This window comes from Oryctolagus cuniculus, chromosome 13 (genome assembly GCF_964237555.1).
Source record: "Oryctolagus cuniculus chromosome 13, mOryCun1.1, whole genome shotgun sequence".
Taxonomy (NCBI): Eukaryota; Metazoa; Chordata; class Mammalia; order Lagomorpha; family Leporidae; genus Oryctolagus; species Oryctolagus cuniculus.
In genome coordinates this window covers 11,175,050-11,183,483 of record NC_091444.1, presented here as the reverse complement: position 1 = coordinate 11,183,483, position 8,434 = coordinate 11,175,050, and positions in this window count along the sequence as shown.

The following is an 8,434-nucleotide window of genomic DNA, read 5'->3' as shown; positions in this document are numbered from 1 at the left end:
AACTTGGCCTTCTTGCAGGCAGTTTCTGTTGTCTGCTGTTTTCTACTGAGGTCTGTCACACTTTTTAAAATTTTTGCAGTTCCATAAATTTTATTGAATGTTATCTGTTTATAATACACTTTATTTTATAATGCATTTTAGCAACCCTGACTACTCGGACTTCACTCTCAATCTGGGGTTTGCTATAGTCGTGGTTGCTGCTTGCTTAACTATTTGTTAGGTGACAGCCTGACTGAGGGACAAGCTGCCCCTGAGTGTGAAGGTTCCGATGTGGTTCTCTAAGGGTCACAGTCTTAAGCATGTCCACAGTCATCATCAGATGACAACAGTTGTGGCAAAGCTCTATTTCATTGATGCTTTCCCTGATCTGTGAAGTTGTCTCCTTCTGGTGGAATCACACCAGGTGTTAGACTTCACTGACCTTCAGCCAGTGGCTGTACTGTATGTTCCTGGGCCATAGTCTTTCATAGTTTGATCCAAATAAATATGTGTTCCTTTGCATGGGTAGTTTTTTTTTTTTTTTAAGATTTATTTATGTGAAAGTCAGAGTTACAGAGAGAAAGAAGGAGAGACAGAGAGAAAGAGAAAGTCTTCCAACCTCTGGTTCACTCCCCAGTTGTCTGCAATGGCCAGAGCTGTGCCAATCTGAAGCCAGGAACTTCTTCCAGGTCTCCCATGCAGGTGCAGAGGCCCAAGGACTTGGCCCATTTTCTACTGCTTTACCAGGCCGTAGTAGAGAGCTGGATCAGAAGTGGAGCAGCCAGGACTGGAACTGGTGCCTATATGGGATGCTGGCACTGCAGGTGGAGGCTTTACCCGTTACACCACAGTGCCATCCCTATGGATAGTTTTTGACATCATGTTTTAAACTTAATTCTGATTCCATGTAAGCTCTTTAAAGCTTTCTCTTTCTTCAGCTTCTCCTGGTAAATTATCTACCCTATAGATTCATGTATTGTACTCATTGCAGTACTCTCCTCTGCTTAATAACTTACCTCTGCATCTACACTATTTTTAAGAGTACTCTTAGGCTTAAACTATGTTACATTCACGTCTTAACAAAGTCAATTCCTTTTGAGAGAGCTGTGGAGCTCTGTTGCATGGCGTGACTCTTTTCCAAGAGCGAGAATTAACGACTGGAATTCAGAATAGATAGATATGCCTGAGAAGCAGGTTCAGTGAAGATAACAGTCTGTTTTCTCAGCTTTCACCTCCTGATCTGGGATATCCAACCTTCCAGCAAGCATAGTTAAGAATTATCAGGGCCTCAGACCTGTGTCATGGCTTGGAGATTTTCTTCTTTTAGGTGTGGGCTGGGTGAAATATGTTTTTAGAACTGGATATTTGCCTCTGCAAAAATAGCTATGCAGAATGAAAAAGGCTGTATCCCTTGACTGACAGCGAGAGAATGAGGGAGATCTACTTTCTTGGACAACCCTGAATTCAACAGATCTTCCATTCACTAGGTTGGACCAGGGAAAAACAAACTGTGAATGAACTGCCACACATTCTACATGTTTCATTCTGGGATTCAGTAGATTAAACAAATCCCTTTTTCATCCATTGCAGGGCCTTAAGAAAATCCATATAAATGTGTTTGCATGCATTTGATTAATAACTTGAGCTACTTATTGCTCTTCTACTGAGAGTACGTCAGCAGAGCTTCCCATGCCACCATCCTGGAAGTAGGGCTGACATCTAATACATGATTTCAGTGTTCACAATCACTATAAAACTCCATAGCGAATCATCAACCTTATACCTACATAGAGATGCTATGATCAGTGTCTGATCCATGCAAATTTAGCAATAAGAATGGTCTACCATCTCTTCAATGTAAGTATTATATATGCTGCTCTTTCATGAGAAAACTTTTGCAGGAAGTAATTATGGCATATGTATTTAATGACAATTATCCACTTACATACATAAATAACTCCTTACCCAGATATTAACAGTTAAATTGATTTGTTTACTGAATTAACTTTCTCTAATCGCAGCTATATTCACACTTGGATATTTTAATTTAAGGACAAAACAAAGCTTCTATAAATTATTCTTAACTGTTTTCTTACTATACCAGGGGAATGCAAAATGTTCATGAGAAAAAGTGGAATTAAAATGTAACATGCTCGGGCAGAGGTTTAGCAAAATCGTGATGGCACTTGGATCGCAGGTTGGAGTTCCTGGATTCATGGTCCCCACCACTTCTAATTCAAACTTCCTGATGACACACACCTTGGAAGGCACCAGGTGATGGTCTAAATACTTGTCTCCCCAACATCCACGTGGAAAACTCAAATCAAGTTCCAGGCTCTTGGTTTCAGACTGGTTCAACCCTAGCTATGGCGTGTATTTGGGAAGTAAGCTAGTAGATGAAAGATATTCCTCCCCCCTCTCCCTCCCTCCCTCCCTCTCAAACTCTGTGTGTGTGTGTGCGTGTGTATTTAAAATAAGCAAATAAATATATTTCTTCAAAAAGATAACATGCATTTTCCCTGAACTTCTTGAATTATCCTTGTATAGCACGCAAATTCTTTGTGAGAAGTTTCTGATAAGCAATGGTGGAAGCACATTGTAATCAAGAAGAAATTCCATATTTTCTCCCAATTTGTGGCACTCTCTGTCCCTGTGCTGTCTCAGGCTGCTGACTCACCTGTGTGTGAATGCACTCTGATGCTGTCATTTCTGTGGGAAGGACTTGAACGGTATCCTGACTATTTTATCTACAAATGTTGACATTCCATGTAAAGTAAACCTTAAATAATTTTGTAGAAATTTTCTTGAACTATAACATGATCTACCGCAAAGTGACAACACACATTATTAGTTAACCCCTTGAATAAGCCATTTTTATTCCTCAATGCTAAGTGCGTCTGTTTGAACTACTTTTATTGATTCTGTGGGCTGGCCCATTAGCAATTGTTTTCACTTTCTTTTTAAAATTTGGATTAACATGCAACACATTTAACATGTAACATATAACACATGTTTGTGTGATATAGTGAAATATTTCAAACATAATTACAGCCTAAACAAATCATACCAGGCAATTAGCCTTTCCACTTTCTGATCTTTCATTTGTGTTTGGAGCCCGCCAGTTCCTCTCCTCAGCTCTTTATACAGAGTGTAAAGCACTGTGACTGGTCACCCACTTGGTCTGAAAACACTGGAACCTGCAACTTCACCTGCCTGCATCTGGCAGCGATTATCCGACCTCATGCCTTACCCCCTCGGCTGGCCCTAGTGACCCTTCTCTAATCACTACTTTAAGATGGACTTTTTGAAAGTACCTTCCACATAGAAGAGAGAACCTGGTATTTTTGTGTGTGTGTCTGGTTTATTTCACTTAACATAATGATGTCTACTTCTATTATTTTTGTTACAAACTTCTGAATTTTATTATTTGTCACTGAATAATATTCCATTGATGTTACAACCCACATTTTCTTTGTATAGTCATCCATCAACAAACATCAAGTTTGGCTCCCTCCTTGGCGACTGTGAATGGTTCAGCAATGAACTTGTAGTGAAGGAATCACTATCATATGCTGATTTTATTTCCTTTGGATATTTACTCAAAAGTGGGATATCTGGGTCATGTAGTAGATTTTTGACAAATCTCCATACTGATTTACATAATGACTACCCTGATTTTCATTTCCAGCAACAATGTACAAAGTCTCCCTTTTTTCAACATCCTCACCTTTTCAATATTAATCATACTAATTGTAATGAGATGATATCTCATTATGATTCTGATTTGCATTTTTCTAAAAACTATGGATAATGAATGTTTTTATGTACTTATTTTTTAAAACACTTATTTACTTGAAAGGCAAAGTGACAGACAGACACAGAGAAAGGTGTTTCATCTGCAGGCTCACTCTCCAAATGGCTTTAACAGCCGGGGCTGAGCCAGGCTGAAGCCAGGAGCCAGGAGCTCCATCTGGGTCTTGTGTTTGTGGGTGGAAGGGCCCAAGTGTTTGTGCCATTTTCCACTGCTTTCCCGGGTGCATTAACAGGATCAGAAACACCAGGACCAGCACTTGCTGCCTTCACAGGTGCATGGATCAGAAGTAGAACAGCCTGGACCCAATCCTATGCTCCAATGTGAGATGCTGGTACCACAAGTGGTGGCTTAATCCACTGAACCATAACACCAGCCACCACTTCTTTTATTAATTAATATTTACTGGCAGAGAGAAAGAGAGAAAGATTTCCCACTTGATGATACATTTCCCAAAAAAAACCAGAAAAGATGGGGTTTGGTCAAATCAAAGCTTGGAGCCAGGAACTCAACCCAGGTCTCCCACATGAGTAGCAAGGACACAATTGCTTGACACATCACCGGTTGCCATGCAGGATACACATTACCAAGAAACTGGAACTGTGAGCAGAGCCAGGCCTCCAATCTAGGCATTCTGATGCTGACCTCAACAGGCCAAATACCTGCCCCACTTTGTCGATTTCGTCACTGTGGTTTCTTAATTTGTTGAGTATTTAGATTTCTATATTGCCTGAATTTTCATTTTTTTCAGATGAACAAAAAGAAATAAAGTTAGAGGTATCATAGCATTATATTTCAAAATATATTACAGGACTATTACAACCAAAACGCATAGTACTGGTATAAAAATGTCACAGACCAATGGAGCAAACTAGAAATTCCAGAAATGAATCCATGCATTTACAGCCAACTTATTTCTGACAAAGGCACTTAAACTACACTCTAGAGTATTTTTTTCAATTAATGAAGCCGAGAGACTGTACACCCTTATTTAGAATATAGAAGCTAGCTTCTCTTCTTTTCACCATGTACAAAACTCAACTTCAGATGGGTCAAAGATCCTAACATAAATCTGAAACAATGAAACTACTAAAATAAAACCCAGAGGTAAGACTTTAAGACACTAGCATATGTAACACTTAAAATAAAATTAATTTAAACAGCTGAGAGTCACAAATATTTCATGAAAAACACTAAGAGGTTCTGCTCTCTACTGGAAAGTCTGCTAGTGGACAGCCACTGCTGTACTAGCTGCTGCTTCATTTTTAAATATTTTGGCTTCTTGAGAGATAAGAGGCAGAGTTTCCATTCACTGGCTCATTCTCCAAATGCTGACAATCCTTGAAGCTGGACCAGCCCAGAGCCAATCCAAACCTCTTAGGTGAGTGGCAGGAACTCAACTATTTGAACCATCACTTAGTGTAGGATTAAATCTTAGGAGTTTAAATTAAACTTAAAATTGATCTTTGTAAAAATTAAGAATAGGAATAGAAGAGGGAGGAGAGAAAAAGTTGACAGCATGGGCAGGAGGGAGGATAGGATTAGAACTATCACTATGTTCTTAAATCTCTGTATATTAAATACATGAAATTTATATACCTTAAATAAAGTTTTCAAAAAATAACAAATGGTTAAACAGCAACATTCTTGACTTACTGCCACCAGAGACGTTGTATGAGGCTACTTCTAAAAATTGATGGCAAAAGAAAATTGAAAGATAAGTATACTTTAGTGAAAAAAGCAAAATCCCTGCAGATTTTTTTTCATAATAAGCATTTTTCTTGAACTCCTGAAGTTCGTATGTGCTTACCCAGGATGAATCATGGTGTTACGTATCAAGAGATTTTCATTTCAGAATACGAATAAAAGTTCCTTCATCAATAGATAGTGGTAAACCTAACCTCTTTGATCAAGCAGAACATGAGGAATACAACAAACCCAAGAAATTCTTCCAAGAAGACAGAAGTCCATATTAACCTTCAGATCATAATCTGCTGAAGTGAATGCTAGGTTTGTTGGTAGTGTTTAATGTCTTGCACAGGTCTCGTCCATGTATATGTTTTGAAAGGTATCTTCTCAACTACATTTAGTAATTTTCAGAACATTATGGTTTCCCAAGGTCATCTTCACTTTAACTGAATTAATTGCATTTGTAACTCTCATTTAAAAAGCAAAAACATTTGTAGATATAGCAAAGACAGACACATAGCACTGGGAATTGAAATTATGTACAGTGATATTGATAGCAGTAGTTAAATGGGAACAAGTTTAAACTTTCTTGTCATTCAAAATGGTAGAACTGAAATTCAACTAAAACATTTTTCTTGAAATTAAAAATTTTCCATTATTGTTTTAGTCTAGTTTCTCCTATTAGAACAAAATATCTGAGATCAGACAACTTACATAGACGAGACCTTGACTTTGCTTACAGTCATGGAGCTGGGAAATCCAATAGCACAGTGCAGGTATCTGCTCCGCATTCGGTGACGGCCTCCATGATGCATCCTGTAAGGGCAGAAGGCATCCTACAGTGAGACAGGCCAGTGTGACAGAGAGAGCTTGCTTGATAACAAAGCCACTCCCGTGACGACACATTAAGTTATTAATACGTCCCTTTCATGAAGCCAGAGCTCTCAAGCCCCAAACATCCCATCACTCAATCAACACTCCTGCAATCAGGGCAAAGTTTCCATTGTAGGAAATTTGGGAACAGCATTCAAACTACACAGGGATAGAGTTATATATAGGGATTTATATCTAGGGACTTAGATATCAGGGATAAATGGCACATAGAGCTTTGTGCTAACATGACTTCATTTAATCTCAATATTTTAAAATAAAACATAATAGTTCAGTGATTACAAGTTTAGCTGATCCATCCATGCATCAAATCCATGATCTGAAACTTTTCATTATTAATTTTCTATAGCCCCTTCATTATTGAGAAGATATCTGATTCAACCTCATGAAAAATGCATAAATCCTTTCTACAGCATTCTAACAGAAAAAAAAATCTTTAATTTATTATTTCTATTTCATTGAAATTTTTTTCTGACTGCTTCAAACATTGGTCCTTGAGTAAGAATACACTCAGGACCTCTAGAACATACTTATTTTACATGCATTAACTATAGCAAGATATATGCAAGACTTTGCATATCAATTAAAATATTTTATGTTAAATATTGTCTTAAAATACAAACATTGCAACATTTTGACAATGAAATACAACAAAATAAATTTTACCACTGCCATTTGCAAGCGGTTCCTCAGACGTGCTCAGATCCAGGTGCCTTTTTTTTTTTTTTTAACAGGCAGAGTGGACAGTGAGAGAGAGAGACAGAGAGAAAGGTCTTCCTTTTGCTGTTGGTTCACCCTCCAATGGCCGCCGCGGCCAGAGCACCACGCTGATCCGAAGGCAGGAGCCAGGTGCTTCTCCTGGTCTCCCATGGGTTGCAGGGCCCAAGCAATTGGGCCATCCTTCACTGCATTCCCGGGCCACAGCAGAGAGCTAGCCTGTAAGAGGGGCAACCGGGACAGAATTCGGCGCCCCGACCAAGACTAGAACCTGGTGTGCCTGTGCTGCAGGCGGAGGATTAACCTATTGAGCCGCGGCGCCGGCCCAAGTGCTATTTGAAACACAGGTATGTATATAGAGAAGAGTGCTTGTTCATGATGAAAGGGAATCATAACCTTCTTAAGTTGTGTGTCCATGTGTGACTTAGGTGTTTTGATTATGGCCTTTTCATGAATTTCTCAGTTCCCAGGTTTGTTCCTTTCTGCAATATCGTAGATTCCACCTGTGAGCGTTAGAGGTCTCTTTCTCAGTCGTCCAGTGCTGTTCCCTTCTCTCACCACTTCATCACTCCCTTTCCCACTTTCTTATAATCCCTATCTGCTCACCAGGCAGTCTCAGGAAGAGACATAAAGTGCATATCTCTACTATTGAATTTTTCTGCCTGCATTTTAAAATTTAAATTCAGTCATGATTTTATAAACTTTGAAATTCAACAACCTACTTAAGAGTTTTTTCTTTTCATGCTAGAAAAATATATTTCATACCTACTAAGAGAATACTCCAAACACAATAATGGAAGCTTCCAAGTGCATGATTTTATTAACTGTCACTCTGCAGTTGAACACCAGGAAAATATTCTGCAACCAACAGCAGAAAAGTTGAAACAGTGCATTCCTTTCTAATTGCATCTCCTACAGCAGTAACTGCAAAATCCCAAAGAACTATCGTGGTGCTTACCTCAGAGCATGTAGCTTTATTCAAGTAGAAACACAATTCCAGAAAGCACTTTACATATAACATAGATACAGACAAATGCCACAGATTACTATTATTTGTTAGAGTAGTTACTGAAAGTCCAAAGGAGCCATTCAATGTTTTTTCCAAGTGCCCCATTTTTGCTCCAAGTGTTCTAGATTCAGTTTCATATACTTAAATCTATCCCATGGACTCAAGAAAGAAGAAAACAAGACAAGTAAAAAAAGAAGAATAAATTTAAATAAAATCAGGGGCCAGTGTTTGCGGGATAAGCCAGATTGGAGAAGTAGGAGTCATTAAGCCTGAGATGCATGTGTGACTGGAAGGCTGCAGGGCTAATTCAGAGGAAGCGAGAGAGGCACGACGATGTG